Source organism: Macrobrachium nipponense, chromosome 18 (assembly GCF_015104395.2).
Source record: "Macrobrachium nipponense isolate FS-2020 chromosome 18, ASM1510439v2, whole genome shotgun sequence".
NCBI lineage: Eukaryota > Metazoa > Arthropoda > Malacostraca > Decapoda > Palaemonidae > Macrobrachium > Macrobrachium nipponense.
The window spans coordinates 85204717-85224167 of record NC_087211.1 but is presented as its reverse complement, the minus strand read 5'-3'; the positions used below and the strand labels follow the sequence as shown (position 1 = coordinate 85224167).

Here is a 19451-nt window from a genome sequence, read left to right as displayed (position 1 = left end):
CGTTTTCTTCCTGTTACACCTTTCAAACCTTTTACTGCCAATTTCCATTTCAGCGCTGAATGACTCATAGGTCCCAGTGCTTGGCCTTTGGCCTAAATTTTATATGCAACTCAACTCCATCCCAATGATGACACTTTTATATTTATTTACCAAACCATCTCAAGTGAGTTGATTTAGGGGAAGGTTAACATTTTATTGGGGTGAAGTGCTTAGTACTACAAGCTTATTTTTTATGAACTGTAAGGTTTTCAAGGTAAAAAGTTCAGGCAAATAAAAAAAAAGGAGTGAAAATCCAAGATTTTTACTTTAGGTGATAACCAAAAAGAAATATAGGTGACGCCACTTTCTCGCAAGGATGCTAAATGAAGAAATTCAATAATGAAATGTTTTATTTTCTTGTTCACGAGTCCTTGGTTGTCTTCAGAAAGGGTTGAGTCACAAAAGTCATAACCATAAGTTGTTTGTGATTGTTTTTGTGACAGTGAAGTTCTTTGAAGACAAGGAATCAAAAGTAAGTTCATTATATCGACTGTTAAGGTTGGAGAGATTATTTATAGACGAACTAGTTTGCTTATGTTTTTTCGTTATGAACTTTTATGTAAGTTTTGATTCATTTACTGAAACTTTCTCTTGGGTTATCCAGTGTGATGTTTTTTAGCATGTCAGGATATCGGCCTTTGTATTATGTTAACCTATTAGTTATAAAGGAGGCAGCGTCTCGTCGGAAGTTCTAAGGTTTTACTATTGCCTGAAATAGTTTGGCCGAGGCAGATGTTGGCTAACGTTATTGGATAGAGGTCTGTTAAATTGAGTTCACGATGGTTGAATAAAATTTGGAAGTATTGTATGTCAATATACTTAAGAAGGCACTGTGTACTGTACTCGGACAAGTTTTACCCCTAAATAAATTGTAGTCCTCTCACCCCCCCACCCCCCCCCCCCACCACCCGCCACCGCCACAACATTTGCATTTTGCCTCGCCGTTGGCCATTGTAAGTTTAAACATTTCTTAGTACGATTGATTTGAGCTTGGGAACGGTGGTGCTAAGATTTACCTATTGCACTCATGAGCTATCTTTTAATTAACATATCACAATTGAAAATTTAATAGGGTTCAAAAATAACTAGTGGAGAATAAAAAACTTTTATTTTCGAACTAAGGTACTGACCTCGGACTAGGGTACCGACCTTAAGTGCTGGCAATTACCTGCTCTGCTTTGATGTATTCGCTAGATCGTAATGGAGCGAATTAAATTTTATATACTCTCAAACGCTCGTTAGAGTACCTTTAAATTTTTTTAGTGGTACATAAGCGGTATTGCAACTTGAGTTATCTAGGCTTGAAAAGTTCAGTCTCTGCTTGGTGTTTGTATATTAACTTTTCAATAAAAACTAATTCACTGGTTTGTTTCCTGTAGCCTTGAAGGTTTTATGCAGTCATCAGAATAGGCCCAATAATGAAAGATAGGTCAGTGGAAAGTGATCTATATGGAATTTTGTTAAAGGGTGCAATGATTTAGAAATAACATGTAGATTGGGTGAAGTGTCCTCTACTGCATTAATAACTGATTAGGAGAAACTTCATAACATCTTGGATATTATGAATAGGTCAACGAAACCCGTTTGAAGTGGTAAGTTTTCATAGATGTAATGAATTCTTGAATGCACTTAAAAGTGGTAGTTTTATATTCCTAATTTTTCTCGATAAATAAAAGTAAAAAAAAAAAAAAAAAAAATTTTCTCGAATATGCATCCCAGTAAAGATACTTTTATATATACAGGCTGGCGAACCACCTTTTGCGAAGCCCTGATTAGATGGAGCCATCGAAACAGTATGAATATGAAAAAAAAACTTAGTTCAATACTGTCAGAAACTGCAGATATCATGAATGACTATAATGAAGAGAAGGCTTTCATTGAGAATGAGCATATTTGAAATGACTGCAATTCATCTGTTAAAGCAAACAGATTAGAGGCTTACTACACGTGCTTCTGTGGCCTTTCTCTTACCGAGTCACTTTAAGGACAAACTGGTGAGTAAAAAATTGTACTGGCACTAAAACATGATTGTAATTGCAATCACGCGGGTCAAACTAAAATACCAAAAGTAAAATAACTTTTATGTTAGTTTGCGTTTAGTGAAGCTTTTCAAAGTTATCTTTCTCCTCATTGCAGTCAAGGCTGACTATTGATGAACTGAAAATAAAAATAAAAAATACTTACACTTCCACCAGAAGTCTTGATGGTGAAGAGTGGGGATTGAATAATTGAGTTTAAAGACTTAACACGTGGGGAATTATTTCTAGTGGTTTGTTGCAGAAAAGTTTGATTTTAGACTCCCTATTTAAGAGATCGTATTCTGGACGTAATGTTAAAGACGCCCTATTTAAGGTAAGTCAGTATTCTGGACGTAAATGCTATAGACTCACAAAGATAGTTTGTATTCTGGACGTAAATGCTATAGACGCCCTATTTAAGATAGTCCGTATTCTGGGCATAAATGTTGTAGACGCCATATTTAAAAAAGTAAGTATTCTGGACGTAAATGGTACTCCATATTTAAGAGGTAATTCTATATAAGCATTCCGCATCGTTAGTCCCCGCGAATACGAAAGCCACCAGTAATTGGGGCGTCAAATGTATTTCGCAGTGTTTAGTAAGAGCCCCTGGGGGTTAATTACAGCTGTCCAAATAAATATTACTTAAAATTCTTGTTCAGGAGGTAAAACTGCATAGAAAGAACGCAACTGTCATGGTCTAGGCCGCCGCGGAATAGTAATATAGATCTACCATAAGATAGTAAGTGTTTTGGACGTAATATGTTATTGACGCCCTATTTAAGATAGTCAGTATTCTGGATATTAATGTTAAGACGCCCTATTTAAGATAGTCCGTATTCTGGACGTAAACGCTATAGACCCCCTATTTAAATTAGTCCGTATTCTGGACGTAAACGCTATAGACCCCCTATTTAAGATAGTCTGTATTCCGGACGTAAATGTTAGTCGAAATATAGAAGTTTAGGACATTAATATTTAGTTTTTTCTTGAATACTGTTATCTAGCTTAATTTTCGTACTCTAGTTGTAAGTATAGTTGTAAGTAATCGTGGTCTTTTATTGAAGTAACGGAACTATGGACTTTTGAAGTATAGTAGCAATCTTATGAAATTGGTATTTGACCTATTCGGCGTCTCGATACTTTTGAAAGTGTAATATAGGTAATTGATAGTTGATTCAGTAGATTATGCGGACTACGTGATTTAGTTTTTAAGATGCTTTTCATATTCAGGTGGATGTCGTCACTGCTTCAGCTTGAATGCTTTGTGCACCAGCGCAATTACTATGAGGATTCCAACTTCATAAACCTTCAAATCCACTCTACAAGGAAAGAAGTGCGAGAGCTTTTAATAGCGTCAACACAAGTGTCCAACACTGCGCGGCAGACATCGTTCAGTGGTGCACACTTGGGACAGTTGAAGTGAGGGTTTAGTTCCTGATTTTGGTTCGTTTAGTTTTTAAGTGAAGGAAACACTGGTTGTACGACTGGTATTTCTTTAGTACTGCTTATATACCGAATGGTATGTGGGTTGATTTACTTTGTTCTAAAAATTTATATAAAGATAGAATGGTTTACAAAGTTCATTTAGCGCATTAAACTGGTGGCTGGTTTAGCCGTCTAAGGTTGTGTGAAAATTGAATCGGTTTTTTGATAAGTTTCTTAGGGATTGATTTAAGTAAAAGTTCATTGTAGATCTCTAATAGTGAAGTCTTAAATTGTTCGGTAGCAATTTGAAATTAAACGCATAAGCTTAAGCTTGTCTATGTAATTCCCTTATTGGTACATGACGTTTGAGAAATCATTTTTGTAACTTTCGGTAGGTAGGAATTCTAGGTTAGGAACTGTGATAACTAGAATAAATATGCAAGCTCCAGACAGGCCAGGTTAGTTTAATCGTGTGAGAATTCCTTTTTTTTTTTTTTTTTTTTTTTTTTTTTTTTTTTTTTTGTTTTTTTTTTTTTTTTTTTTTTTTTTTTTTTTTTTTTTTTTTTTTTTTTTTTTTTTTTTAGATTTTGCTTAAATATTGAATCCGAAGCAATTTTGTGGCTAATTTTCAGTTTATGCCAGTTTGAATTATCCTAGTTTGAGCAGTAGGGGTTACTTTTTCTAGCAAAATTTGACTAGACAGATTCTTGGTTATGTTGGGGTTGTCTGTTCATTAGTTTATATAAAGTAACATTTTCTGTTAGGCTGGTGTGTAGGAATTCTTGTATATCAATCTGTTACTGGATTAGTTTGTGGCTGTGTTCAGATTCCAATGTAGAGTAACTACAGTATTCAAGTATTCAAATAACGAATGCCTGTGAAGTTTGAATTGCTGCAAAGCTAGAACCAAGTCTTTTAAGTATTGCTTTCTTGATCTTCAAAATACCTGTAATCTTGTAACAGATTGTAATAAATTTAATAAAAATTGAAAGTATATAAAGTTTTGTTACTTAGCAACTTTTAAGAATCCTTAGAAGGTATGAGTTTTCCAATAAGAAAATAAAAATAGAATATTTAACTAGATAGCTTCCTATAAATAAAATAAAATAAAAAATTACAAAATAATAAATTAATTAAAATAAATAAAGTAAATCAATAAAAAAGTAAATAAAATAAATAAATAAATAAAAATAATATAGAGAAAAGGGTACAGAGGTTTTCAGGTATCCTGATCATTACTGGTAAAAAAGATAAATATTTTTAATAGTTTGGAAGCATTGTCCACGGGTCCTATCGATTGGAAATTACAGTAAAAGAAATATTAAAAATTGAGAGCTATCAGGTCTAATCTTTTATCAGATATTAAAACCAAAAAGTAAACTGGTAAAAATGATTAGTAGCTTTAGCTGTCTACTTTAATCAGCTGCAGTGAGCTCTTGAATATTGCCAGTTTGAAAATTGCCTGTCACACAACTAATACAGGTAGATTGGATATATGTTATGGGTCTAGAGATCAAAATGTTTTAGGTTGTAGACCCTTGAAGCTATAAGATCATGAGTAGGGAAAATGGATGACTGCAGGGACTGGTTTTGGATGTTAATGTGTTTACATAGAATTACCATTAAAGTCCAAAGTTTATAAATCTTTAAAAGTACTCTAAAAAGGAAAGTTAAAATAGCGAGATAAGAATGAGCAAGTTGACACTTGGAATTATTAGGAAATGGTTGTTAATAAATGAATTGTTAGTCACATGTAAGAGAATACTGTAGTCTTCAGTTAGTGCAGAAAAATTGAGATGGAAGTGTGTCAAAATTTAAATGTTGGGTTTGTAGAGATTTTAACATTGTTCAGCGTCGTTAATTCGATGGAAATCTAACGGGTACAGTCATATCTCGCTGTATGGTTTCATGATGGTTTGAAGCTGCTCGTGTGAATTGTAGTCTCTAGATATTTTTATGAAACAACTTTTGTGAAACCATGCAGGTAGGTAGGTAACTGTTGGACTACGCGTGCGGTGGAAGTCTGTTTTATAGAAAACGGTGATAAATTGAAGGCCAACTTACTTTCTGCTCTTATTAGAAAATGGTAGAGAATTGGAGGGTTACTCTTTCATTTGACTTTAGGGCGTTGTGTGTTTTCTAGTATAATGTAAAGAAATCAGTTTTGTTTAAATTTTCCCAAACTTAAAGCAATGTGTTCTTACATTGTTTTTAATTCAGTACCTATGATAGTATAATACACCCCTCGAGAAGATGCCGAGACGGGAAAAGGAGTTAAGGAACCTTATCGTGTTTTATCTAGAAGCTAATGTTTTGAGTTAGGCCTATTGCTTCATTACAGAATGTATGGGATGGATTTTGTTGGGCTGTATCACTGGACACGCGCGCACAACTTCTTACACGTACATGGCAAATGTGACCTAAATTGTGAGGCTCAAGCTAGCCTATGTTTCTGCGCAAGATGGAAACCATGCGGATCCTCTTGCTTGGTAAGAATCGTTTGGAGGGGGAGAATTCTCTCCAGCTAGAGTGCGTCAGCTTATTGGAGGGGCGAAAAGGCCCCGTTTTCCGTAGCCAATGCTGTGTTGTGCTTCATGCTTACGAAGCAGGTTTTATGACATATTTGAAGTCTCCATTGTGTATGTTATGAAATATTTTTCATTATTTGGTGTGTGTATGTTATGAAATATTTTAAATTAGGAGTCAATTTGTGTTGAAATATTTTTCAATATCTTATTAGTTGCATTAACTTTTTAAAGTTTATAAACTAAATATATTGGCACATGATTATATAGACATATGATTATCATTTGCTGAAGTAGAAATGTTTTTATTCAGTTTAGAAGTATGTAAACAAGCGTTCTTAAAACGTATAAATGGTCATGCTCATTACTTAATGTTTTGACAACGAAACTTTTTAGTAAGTAATCTTGACAAATCTTAACGTCAATATCGTAAAATCAGTAATTTTGTTTGTAAGATTGATAACGTGAGATTATTGCAAGATTGATAACGTGAGATTATTGCGAGATTGATAACGTGAGATTTATTGCGGAGGATTGGATAACTTGAGATTAATTGCGAGTTGATAACGTGAATTATGGCGAGATTGATTAACGTTGAGATTATTGCGGCGATTGATTAACGTGAAAAAGATTATTGCAGATTTGATTAACGTGAGATTATTGCGATATTGATAACGTGGATTAATTCCGATTGATAACGTGAGACGATTGCGAGATTGATAACGTTGAGATTAATTGCGAGATTGATAACGTGATATTAGTGCGAGATTGGATAACTGAGATTAATTGCGAGGATTGATAACGTGAGATTATTGCTAGGATTGATCACGTTAGATTAATTGCGAGATTGTATAGCGGTTAATTATTGGAGATTGATAACGTGAGATTATTGCGAGATGATAACGTGAGATTATTGCGAGATGATAACGTGAGATTATTGCTTAGGATTGATAACGTTGAGAATTTTGCGGGAGATTGATAACGTGAGATTATTGCGAGATTGATAACGTGAGATTATTGCGAGATTGATAACGTGAGATTATTGCGAGATTGATAACGTGAGATTATTGCGAGATTGATAACGTGAGATTATTGCGAGATTGATAACGTGAGATTATTGCGAGATTGATAACGTGAGATTTATTTGGCGAGATTGATTACGTTGATTATTGCGAGCATTGATAACGTGAGATTATTGGCGAGATTGATAACGTAGATTATTGAGAGGATAGATTATTGCGAGATTGATAACGTGAGATTATTGCTAGATTGATAACGTGAAATTATTGCTAGATTGATAACTTAGCTTTTTTAATGTCTACGAGTAATTAACACTATTCTGGTTTTTCAGAAGACAAAAGTTCTCCAGCTGCCTACTACAAACTCCTATATCACCAGTTCCTTTGTGGGGAATGACTCCGAAGTGTTAGTTATTTAGTTTTTCCCGAAAGTTGTTATTCCTAAGGAGGTATTTTCACTTAAGCTTCTACTGATGCTATAAAAGCTTTAAACCTTTTTGGCTATTTGAGGGGTCTATTCATGGACTTAGTTGGGAAAATAACTTTCAGGGGAAGTTTAGCGCACACTTCGGACTGCTATTTGTCATTCCCAAGTAATGGAACGGAGGAAATTAGTTCTTTTCTACTGGGACTAGTGGGAGAATAATGCATTTAATAACTTTACAGAAATCTCAGAGATAATCATCGTAAAATACCAGGGATGGATGGAAGTAATATAAAGCAGGGAAGGTCACACATTTTTAGTTTAATTCAAAGAAAATGAGAAGTTGCTATAAACATTTTTCTTTTAATTTTAGTATTTCATTAAGTAGTTATTGTAATTAAAATATTTCTCTTAAACTTTGCTTCTTTGATGTCTCTCGTTCAGAGAAAAATTTTTCTTCGATTTGCAGTGGAATAATAATCTATTTCTTCGCTTTTTCTGTAGTGGACTTATCATATCTGACATGTCGCTTCTGTAACTGCTGTTGGTTCGACTGCTTCACATTTGACACGACACGAAGTTTCTGTATCTGAAATGGCTTAGTTACTACACGTTTCTGTATCTGCAGTGGATTCAGATTCACATCTGACAGGACACTTCTGTATCTGCAGTGGGTTCTTGAAGCATCACATCTGCCATGACGCTACTGTATCGGCACTGGGCTCTCAACTTAATCACATCTGACATGACGCTTCTGCATCTGCAAATTTCCTTGGTTTAGTTATATTTTACATTACGTTCTTGCATTTGAAGTGAGTTCAGGCGGATACTCTCTAGACGACCTTTTCATTCACTTGCCGGCGTTCAACCACCTACATTCCTGCGAGATGAAAAATCGTTTTGTAAATGTAGATTTTTTTTAAGTCTTTGATAATTTACGTAATTTAAAGTAAATTTTTATAAACTTTCAATTACCCCCATATCAATTTACCAACGAATTTACTCCTAGCTATTAACTTTAATAGTCAAATATCAAATTGCTCTACACTTTTGAAAATACATTAATAGTTACAACTAACCTGCGCGAACTCTAGTATGAGGTGGTACTCGCTGCATATTGATAGACGACACAGTGTGGCTCGAGACACCTGAAAGAACAGTTATTAACCTGTATTAGTTATTAATAAACCTGTATTTATAGTTTGGCTAGCTTCGGTATCATTTTCTACGTAGGGTATGTTGAATTTAAAACTTAATGTATTTAATACTGCAAAAATGATAAAATGCAGTGCAAGAAGGATTAATGTATATGATGCTGCAAAAAGGATTAACCCATTAAACAAATCTTAAGTTTCCTGGAAATAATTATCCTGGAAATAATTAGGGAGTAACAATTGTTTGGAGCTACCTTTTTGTTTTAATAACCTTCACAAATAACAGGCCAATAAGTTAATTTAACCAAAACTCAATGCTACACAAAATTGTATAAAATTGTCATACAAATTATTTAATAACCTGCATCAGCTAAAATTCATTACTTAAAACTTTAAAAAAAAGTGGCCCTGGATAAATTCAACATATAGTTATGAGAAACTGAAAAATTCAGAAATTTGAGAAAACCTATCTATTAGTAATCTGTATACCAAATAAAAAAAAAAAAAACTTCAACCTCTGGAGAAAAGCAAGTGAACCCAGATCAGATAAGATGCTTATGCTCTTTCCAAGTTCACACTGTATGAGAGACTCAGGCGTTGGGGAAATTCTCAAAGAATCACAGATGTTCCGGCACATCTGTGTTGGCAAGCAGTTTTCAAATACCCTAAAGAAGGTGGCTCATAAGCTAAAGCAATTGAGCCGTACTGCTGCCATGGAGTCTAGTATACTACCCTATTCATTAGCTGTAGCCCATAGAAACTTTCATAATAAACTAACCTGGTTCCTTCGTTCCACCCGAGTCATGTCGATGCAGTTCCCTCTCACTGCAGCCATGGCTTTTGTCAGTCTTATTTCACCTTCTTCTGGGATACCCCCAGAGAATTCAGCAGCGTATTAATGTTTGGATGAACACACACTCATTTGGACTAAAATCAGGGGTTTAGTTGCTGATTAAGTTTAAAGGCAATTTTGCTTTGCACTAACCTCTTCCACCAGATCAGCTCAATAGCTTATGCCTAGCCGAAATCTTAATACACCTCATGAGGTTTAGAAGGGACCACTGTAGGAACCCCACCACTAATTCTCCCTTGAGACAAAAATTCGACCAGACTAGTAAAGTCAATTAGGTGCTAAAGGATAAAGTAATTAGTGCTTGGATTTATAGCTTAATTTTCATAAGCCAATCAACCAAAAAGGTTGTTATAGTCAAGGTCTAAGCAAGTTTCGAGCAGCCTTCCACATCCGGAACAAACACTTTCCAGGAAACAATGTCAATGCGAACAAGAAATTCACACTTCCCTACTCTTAAATCTGTAGAACTGCAAGTCTGTCCCAGTGACATGTGCAAATTATTTCAAAATGAGCAAATTACTCCAAAGCCATAATGTTAATGTTTAGGACATGCTGTTCTAGAAAATATGAAAAAATAATGCTTTTAGGAAAGCGTACAACAGCAAAATATTTTTAAAGCAATTTGGCCAAATATTCATAAAAAAAAATTAGACCAATTAAGGCTCTGGAAAACAGCGAGACTACCTCAAATCTAGGATCACCTCATCACCACCTAAATTCCAGAAACACCTAGACTTCAGACCATTGCCTTAATGGTGGGTAATCAAATGAGACTACTTTGGGACAAATCACCAAGGTCATTGATAATAAGGTAGTCTTTGCCCTTGCCGAAAGGTGCAAGGTCAGTTGGTACTTTCATTTCACAAACTTTCAAATCAAAAAGTTATTGAAAATTCCTTTCTCCATAAGATTGAAAATTCCTAGTACTTTTCGGAAGAAAAAATCACGAGTGAAAAAATTAGGAACTTACTTTAATTAATATTTAACTTTTATATGAAATTACCTATACCAAATCGGAAATACGTATTATGTAGTACGTAAGCTATTATCAATTAGAATTATACATAATACTATAATATGGCATTTACAAAAATTTTAAGCTTAAGACCCTTTGGCTTCATTGCAAAATCTCGCAAAGATTTTACAACAATGAAATAAGTGCATCTTATTTCAAGTGCACGAACAGCAACGCTTTGAATGCCAAACAGTTTTCAGTTTAATTGAAGATTCTCTATAGCAACTTATCTTTTAGTCGCATCGGATGTGGTGAAGTGTTGTAATTATTGGCTCTTTGGTAACTACGCTGCGGTTTTTTTTTTTTTATTGTACTAACTGCGACTCACCATACAACAATCCAAATCCAGTTCCTTGAAACTAAAAAAGTGACAAGATAAAGCTGTAGTTTTTTCATGTATTTAAATCTTAAAACACACTGATTATTCAAAGAAATATTTTTACACATAGCCCCACAGTTATCAGTAATAACAAGACTTTAAAAGATCCAGTTAATCTAAGTGAACAAGTCATATGAAACCTTACTTACGGTACAGTCATATGAAACCTTACTTACGGCATATACAAGGAAACCTTTTCTTGAAATTGTAAGAGTAAAAACCCACCTAATATAAGGCTGCCTTATCCTCAAAAGATAAAACTATCAGAACACCTTCCCAGTTATAGTATTCACGAATTCACTACACGAAGAGGCCGAATCTGATGCCAAACTAAGATGTGAAAGGAGTGACCAGGAGTTGCAAAAATCAAGCAACCACTATTCCGACAAACTACCAAGAAGTCTAGATTTTGCAACCACAGCGAAGGAGCAATTAAGACAGGAAATTGTATCCTAGTGGAAGACAAAGAAGCTAAGGGGGATACTGTATTATATTAAGCAAACGTGCTTCAGTCCAATTTAGATTTAAGATTAGACTTGATAAATTCTGGAATTAAAGTAGATAGTTGTTTGCTTTGTAGTTTCAAAGCGCCTTTGCTCTATTAATTCTCTCTAGTTAAGTGCCTAGTTATTTTGTGACTTTAAACGGGACAACTATTTATTGCTTCATAAGGCTTGATCCAGGACTTCAAAACATCCGCATTTCTGTGCAGTAGCTCTAAGTGGATGGCGCCGAAGGACAGCCTGGGTAGACGTTGCAATATTGCAATGGTGCTTTTGGTCATGCCAAACTACTACCACTCCTGTAAAAAAGAAACCAGACTATTTTTACTCAATCATTGAATTGATCAATTATAGGTAGTCTTTTCATCTTAAATGTCAACCTACCATCAAGACTTGGAATTTATGAAATCTGTAGTACCATAAGGCTTAGGGCCTGAAACTTAAGTGACTAGCCACTAACACACCCACAGCATATGATAAATCGATTTAACTTACCGCGGTACGAGGTCTTTTCACTTTAATTGTTCAAAGTCAAGAAAAGTAATTCTGGCTGAGAATCTAATATCGAGAATACTTCAGTCCACCTTGGACATAGTTTTATCTGTAAAAGAAAATATGCCCATTATAGAAATTAAACCAAGTCGTCCATTACAGTTTTTACACGTTCAACTGCGAAGAAAACTGGGGGATCGAAAAATATCAAACTGCCTATATATATATCAAACTGCCTATATATATATCAGACTGCCTATATATATATATATCAGACTGCCTATATATATATATCAGACTGCCTATATATTATATCAGACTGCCTATATATTATATCAGACTACCTGTAATCCAGGCTTAAGTCAATCGCTAAACGAAACCTACCAGTTTATCTAACTGATCAGAGCATCAGTACCAATTGTCATTGGTCGTTTTTGACCGCTATATTTTATTTACTTTACCTTAAGTCATGCCCTTGCTGCACTTTTCCCATAGCAGCCCTCCAAATTTTGGTAAAACCAGTGTCCTCTTCCGATTACGCCACCGGTTTTTTTTTTTTTTTTTTTTTTTTTTTGGTGTGTGTGTGGGGGGGGGGGGGGGGGCAATATTGGTTTTGTATGATTACCATCTTACACTTACCGAAATACTTTGCATTACATGATGTCAGGTCAAAGGAGCCATTTCCGGAACCCAAAATTTACCAGGCGATGTCCTAACTTTCACTTACGTCTGCAAGGCTATCTACACTATCATGCAGTACACAACCATAAACTAAACCTAGTCTACTAGTGTACAGTAACCTAAACAAAGGAAATTATGCATAAGGGAACTGATTTTTCATAGTTTTAGAATTTAATGCAATCTTAAGTGTTATTCCGCCAACCAATGCTGTAATATGTCTACAGCAAAGTTTCCAACAGAATTCAATTTTTACCTAGAGAGTTATTTTTACCTCTGTTTCATGTGAAAATAGTTGTAAAGAGGAACAAAAACTGTAATGTTTTGTGTAACGTCAACAATATCAAAAACAAGGCAACGTTTTGGGAGTTTCCAATTGAAATTGCGGCAAACAAGCATAGATGGTTGAGCAGGAAAACTGGTATTCGTACGTAATTTTTTGTTTTTACCGGCGAACTCTGTTGCATTGCCCAAAGAATTTTTACATATTTTGGAATCCTACGTCATTTAAAAGAAGGACTTTCTTTAGCAGAACTGAACGTCGTTTGAAAAGTGATACTGTAAAAGCCATGTTAACTTTCAGGGTTACAGTCTAGTGAAATTTGTCTAGCCAACGATTTGGTAAATAGTAAGCAACGCCTCCAACCGATGTATATCAAGTCCTGCTTACCTCTATTTTCTTCTGCTTCACTAACAAGTTCAAGGTAATTTTAGATATAAATATATTAAATTCCAAAAGTAATCCAGGCAAAATTTAGCTTATTACGGTGGTGGTGACCAGTGGAGAGTGACTCATTCCATAGCTTTAATTTTTCCATTCCAGCGTCGTATCTAACCATGTGAAGGGTAAACTGCCCAAATCGCCTACGTTATGCCCATACCCTTCAAAACCTGTCCATCGTGGCTTATACCTTAATTTATGCATTTATAACGTTCCAAACTTTCGTGTTTCAGTTATACATAGTCAATATGAAATTTGAAACTGGGCCGCTATATATACCGACCGACCATTTACTACAATTAGATGAATTTAGATATTAAAATAACATTAACCAGATAGTGACCAATAGAGAAGTTCGGGGGTCGTTATCGTTGGATAATATTTTTTGGGGGGGAGGGTCTTTATCTGATATTTACAGTCTTTTTTGTTTGTTTTTACAGTAATCGCCAATGGGGCTTGTACCAAACACACCGCAAAGGTAGATATATACCGGGTTATAACCCTTGGTGGTCACTATCTAGGAAATATCTATCTTCAGCTATTTCAAAGTAATACTAACGACAGACCGGCCTTTTGAGACTATATCCTCTCGTCTTCCAATAAGGACAGTGAAGATTCAGTATACAAAAACCGCAACCTAGACTTTCCAGAGCCTAAAATGGAAAATATGAATAAGGAAATAGTTTCTGTAAGCCCTGAAACTCCGGGACTTCCGCATTTCTCATGTAAGAAATTTAATATTAAAAAGCATTATAATAGAGAAAAAGTTTAAACTTGCAATAAAAGTATATAGCTACCCAATATCGCCATAAAATGCCCCACTGACTGGACTAAGATTCTCACGAATAAATAAGATTCCAACACGCTTAAATCATGAGAACTGAAATAACATCACAAGAAAAGTTCCTCCTCATACGCAGGAAAAGTTCTGCAAAAACAAATTAAATTAAATAAACTGAATGACACCACCCTGTCTTTACCCGACATGAACTATGTAAAACATCTCACTCTGCATGAAGTCCCTCACAAAAAACGTACTTTTACATTTAATGCGTCCTAATCTTGATAATATAAACCTTTGAAGCACATAAAACTTAATTCCAACCTACCACGGCGCAATGAAGACCCTGTTGCTGTTCACCATCATTGATATAAAGAGCCAAACGTAGACAACACAACACAGCCTTGCTTATGAATTTGTGAGATGAGTTCTTCAGCCTTCTTCCAGCTAAATAATCCTCGACCAATTAGAGACGTCCGTGTCATTCCTTTCCAACAGTGGATGAGAAGACGCCTCCTGATTGGTCGAGACACAAGCAAGGAATCTTTAGGAACGCACACGACACTGACATCTGTTGGTAAATTGACTCAGGTTTCTAGAAACTGAAAAGCTATGCCAATGTATGATTTTAAAATTAATGCAACGAAGGAATACTAGAGAAAATTGTGATTTCTAAGGCATTAATATTCACACTTAATTACAGTTTATGTTTGCGAGCATCAAGATTAATTACAATTATTTTTTTTATGTATTAAGAGAAAGTGGAACAGACACAGACTTAATATTGGTAATAACTTTGCCGATTTTTTTTTATAAATGCTTGAAAAGCATTTGGGTTACATGATTCGAAAACTGGAAATTAAGTCACTACCTAAAACAAGCACTTTGAGGAATTCAGTTTGGTATTAGTTTATTAAAAGACTTATGCTTACCAAACTTGGCTTTAGAGGGCTCTAATTATGCAATAAAAACAAGACTGTAATTCTATCACACGGCGATTGCAATTATTATATTCTTGCCATACAGAACTGGTGCTCAACGTTTGACTCTGTCAAATGGAAGATCATACATGCTAAGTGCCTGAGATTTTATCAGTGAAATTGTGATTTGTTTTTTTATTAACCTGGATTCCTTGAATAAAACGAATGACGAGTAAAAAACGTTTTATGATATAAATTGACATTGCTGAGTCAATGTTGATCTATAGCCAGAACTGTTTTCAACCATGGCAAATGAAAAACAGATGAGAGAAACTATGACATGCAAAATGTTTTGACTCGTGTATCTGACATATCCGATTTTTTCGACCTATTCAATGGATTCATTTACTTCATTCAGGTATTTTCTCACAAAACATCTTGTTAATCATCCGATTTTTTTCTCTCTTTTTTTTTTTTGTGGCTCGTATTAAGATAAGGTGATTGATTTTATTTCCGGTTTTGTTGCATTTTTTTTCGTAATCTGCTCAGATATTTAAACTACTTTTATTTAATCATGAGTGCTTTTCAATTGTAAAATTCATATATTTTTACTTCATTTACTCGATAACAATTTACTGATTTCCTACAAGACATTTAGCCCATAAAGTGACTGAACTATTCGTAATTTTCCAATCCCAGCAACAAGGATGCTGGACAATGTGAAGCTAATAAAACTCGTAAAGGCCATAAACTGAACTAGACATAACTAATTTCACTCAGCTAGACCAAGTAATGATCTTCTTTACTGAACCCCACCCTCTCTCTCTCTCTCTCTCTCTCTCTCTCTCTCTCTCTCTCTCTCTCTCTCTCTCTCTCTCTCTCTCTGTCTCTCTCTCTGTCTCTCTCTCTCTCTCTCTCTCTCTCTCTCTCTCTCTCTCTCTCTCTCTCTCTCTCTCTCTCTCTCTCTCTCGTGACATACTGAACTGAATCTGTGTTTACACATTAGTATGTGGATGCTGTAACAATTTCAGATGAAACATGCTGATGGGGAAATGCATTTAACGCTTAATGAACTGAAAGTGATGTTACTAAAAGTACATGCACCCGAACTGACAATTGACACCCATAGATTAAAGGTAGTACATCTGTAGATATCTCGCAGTTACATGATGCGTCTATCTAACATCAATTAAAAAGAATTACTTAAACCTCTTGCTTCTGTAAACAGTGGTGTACGAACTCAATCTCCCATTATCTTTAAAATAAATGGTTACGTATTTAGATTCAGTCCTAATCAGCGTAATATTACTTATGCTGCCCACTATGAACAATTAAAAAAAAAAAGACAAGTAGGTATATTTAACTTTTTTCCCATTTATGAATGCAAGTTAGGTCTATATATATGCATCGGTGAGCGATCCACGACCATCAATAAATTAAATTTATGTAGCCAAAAAATGTATGGTCTTTATTTCCATATAATTTTAAAAGGTAAGGTGATAACGTAACACAGAATAGAGGCACAACGCATTTTGAAGGAAAGTATAACTCTATAATAGTTACTGTTCGAATAGAGGCTGTTTTCTATAAAAGTTTACTTCTCAAATATAGAAAATTGTATTTATGGGGGACAAAATCAATTTTGATAAATAAGATTCGATATCTCAAAAAAAGAAAAAAATTTTCTTCCTTTATATAAAAACATTTTGCTCTTTAAGAAATGTCCATTAGTCTTCATTTTAAGTTCAGAAATATTAAAATCTGTTTCATGCTGCAATTCAAAACACTTGTGAGTATTCATAGTTAATAAAATTTGTTGATTTTGAAATATCTAGATGTTGCAATGCGTTGAAAGATTTGGCTTACATAGCTTTGAAAACTAATCAGAATTTAACGCCACAGTTAAGACTTTATAGCCAATTTGTAAGATGGTTTTATTCATCCTTTTAAGAGGCAATAAGGATAAAAAGAATAAAAAGTGACAACAATTCAAGAGGGACATGAAGTCTGGTTAAATGTTCGAACTGAGAACTGATCTATAAGTAGATAAAATAAATTTAATTTGAATATTTTAATACGGCAAATTCATTCTTCTATGGTACATTGAATATGATCGTTGTTTGAATAACATTTACGTGCGGGCCAAAGCACTACAATGCTACCGAGGACGAGGTGGGTTTGATGCAGTCTCCAAAACTAAAAATACCTGAGCACGGCAGGTATTTGAGCTGGGAGGCGGCATAAATTCATATCCTCTTGCGGTGGCGAGGTGGGCTAAGGCTTCACTGCCAGTCCTGAAATAGAAGATGTCGATGGTTCGTGCCCGTCGGCCAGTAATTCTATTATTGCTGAATAAAATTCCCCTTCGGTTAAACATATATGAAAATATATTAATTCCGAGGTAGAGTGAATTAGATATTAAAGGACATTTGTAGCTCGATATATGTATATGAATCACGGTAATGTGATATGACTTATATAATGACTACGTGCAGGCAAAAGCACTACAACGCTACCTAGGACGAGGTGGGTTTGATGCAATCTCCAAAACTAAAAATACCTGAGCGCGGCATGTATTTGAGCTGGGAGGCGGCATAAAGTTATATCCTCTTGCGGTGGCGAGGTGGGCTAAGGCTTCACTGCCAGTCCTGGAATTGAAGATTTTGATGGGTCGTGCCCGTCGGCCGGCAATTCTATTATCGCTGAATAAAATTCCCTTTTGGTTAAACATATATGAAAATATATTAATTCCAAGGTAGAGCGAATTAGATATTAAAGGACATTTGTAGCTCGATATATATATATATATATATATATATATAGATATATATATATATATATATATATATATATATATAGTATATATAATATATATATATATAATATATATATATATATATATATATATGTATATCGTTGAGACCCGCCCAACACGAATCTGCAGCCGTTAACAAACGTAGACCATTTGGACACACACATACACACACACACACACACACACGCTCACTCACTCACTCAGTCACTCAAATTTAAGTTATACACATTTATGTATAAACAGGAATTATCTGACTTGTACCTTTATGCATACTATAAAATAATTTTTTTTTTTATTCCTGTATTTAGATTTCTATATTCATTTTTACTCCTGTATGTAATTTTGTAATTTATCTAAAACCAACATGTAACATTAAATCTTAAACATACATTTAAGGAAACACTAGCACATGGCATTGTATTTTGAATATTTATTTAACCACTGTTTATACTTTCACTGTTATTGTCACAGTACATATGTCCTTATGTTCTTTGTATACAAAACAACGCCCTTAAGCTGTTAATCCCTAGACTAACCAGTACCCATACCTCAAAGTCATACTTCCCACACGATTAAATAAATAGGCCGAAAGGCCAAATTGTAAGTCAGTAGTCGCTTGATAATGCCATAAGGCGAAACAGCTGTCGTGACAAAATTTAATAAATGGAAGAAGGAAGTCTGCGTATTTTTCACCAGAAATTGACGAACGAGAATCGGAAAAAACTTCATCGGTTTGAAGATACCTGCAAGAAACTTATTGATGCCACTAAAGCAATTGCTTTTAACGAATATATATATATATATATATATATATATATTATATATATATATATATATATATATACATATATATATAAAATAAACTATGTTTTTCCGTCGTAAGCCTTAAAGTTCTCTCTCTCTCTCTCTCTTCTCTCTCTCTTCTCTCTCTCTCTCTCTCTCTCTCTCTCTCATTTGAAGCTTCCATTTCCTTCTATCATCCATTCCAATTTACATTCGTCTCCGTCTTGTTTCATCTACCCGCATTTGTCTCGGACATATATATACCATTTCCCCTAGCAGTCCCTTGGCAGCCTGATCTCTCTCTCTCTCTCTCTCTCTCTCTCTCTCTCTCTCTCTCTCCTAATCTTGTTTCTTCCTCCATACACCAGGTTTATCTAAGTCGCTTCTACCTCTTCCACTGATTGATGCGAGTGTGTATGTGTATGTACATCTGATTTCATGTTCGTTTAGTTAAAGTTTCTTATTTTCTCCCTGTTTCTGTGTCTCTTAAGATTCCCTCACTTCTTTAATACTGTATTTTTTTTTTTCATATAATACAAGGAGAGGCCCTTAGCTGCCATAGAATCATCATCATCATCTGTCACAAATTCCTTTCCATTTTTGGTCATCCTTGTGATGTTCAATTATCCTAATCACGCTTGAATATCTTTCCCCCTTTGCTCAAGGACTTCTCTGCCTCCTCCTCCCTCCGTCCTCCTCCCCTCCTTCCTCCTCCTGTCCTCCTTCCTCCTCCTCCTTCGTCTGTTGTCTACGAGTTCTAAGGCTCATCAACCGGCGTTCCCCCCCCTCCCACCTTTCCCCTCCTCCAGCCTCCTCATATCGCCTCCGCCGTTTGGCCTGAAAAATCCCTATATCATCACCCCACCCCCAATCCCCTTCGTCCTCCCGGCGGCGTCGTACCCTG

At 35.0% G+C, this 19451-nt stretch overlaps 1 protein-coding gene and 2 long non-coding RNA genes across 3 annotated transcripts in view; all 3 read right to left on the bottom strand.

The window, feature by feature from the left end:
- The window catches only part of LOC135196870 (uncharacterized), a 74296-nt gene that overhangs the window by 52350 nt on the left and 2495 nt on the right, over positions 1-19451 (bottom strand). The gene's annotated exons all lie outside the window — the stretch shown is intronic.
- Positions 7247-10783, bottom strand: LOC135197311 (uncharacterized). Its single transcript, XR_010310590.1, has 3 exons — positions 9386-10783; positions 8533-8601; positions 7247-8333 (listed from the first exon to the last, which is right to left on the bottom strand). It is a non-coding gene; the product is annotated as an uncharacterized LOC135197311 (long non-coding RNA).
- Positions 10808-14508, bottom strand: LOC135197309 (uncharacterized). The gene is made up of 3 exons (XR_010310589.1): positions 14358-14508; positions 11853-11958; positions 10808-11656 (listed from the first exon to the last, which is right to left on the bottom strand). It is a non-coding gene; the product is annotated as an uncharacterized LOC135197309 (long non-coding RNA).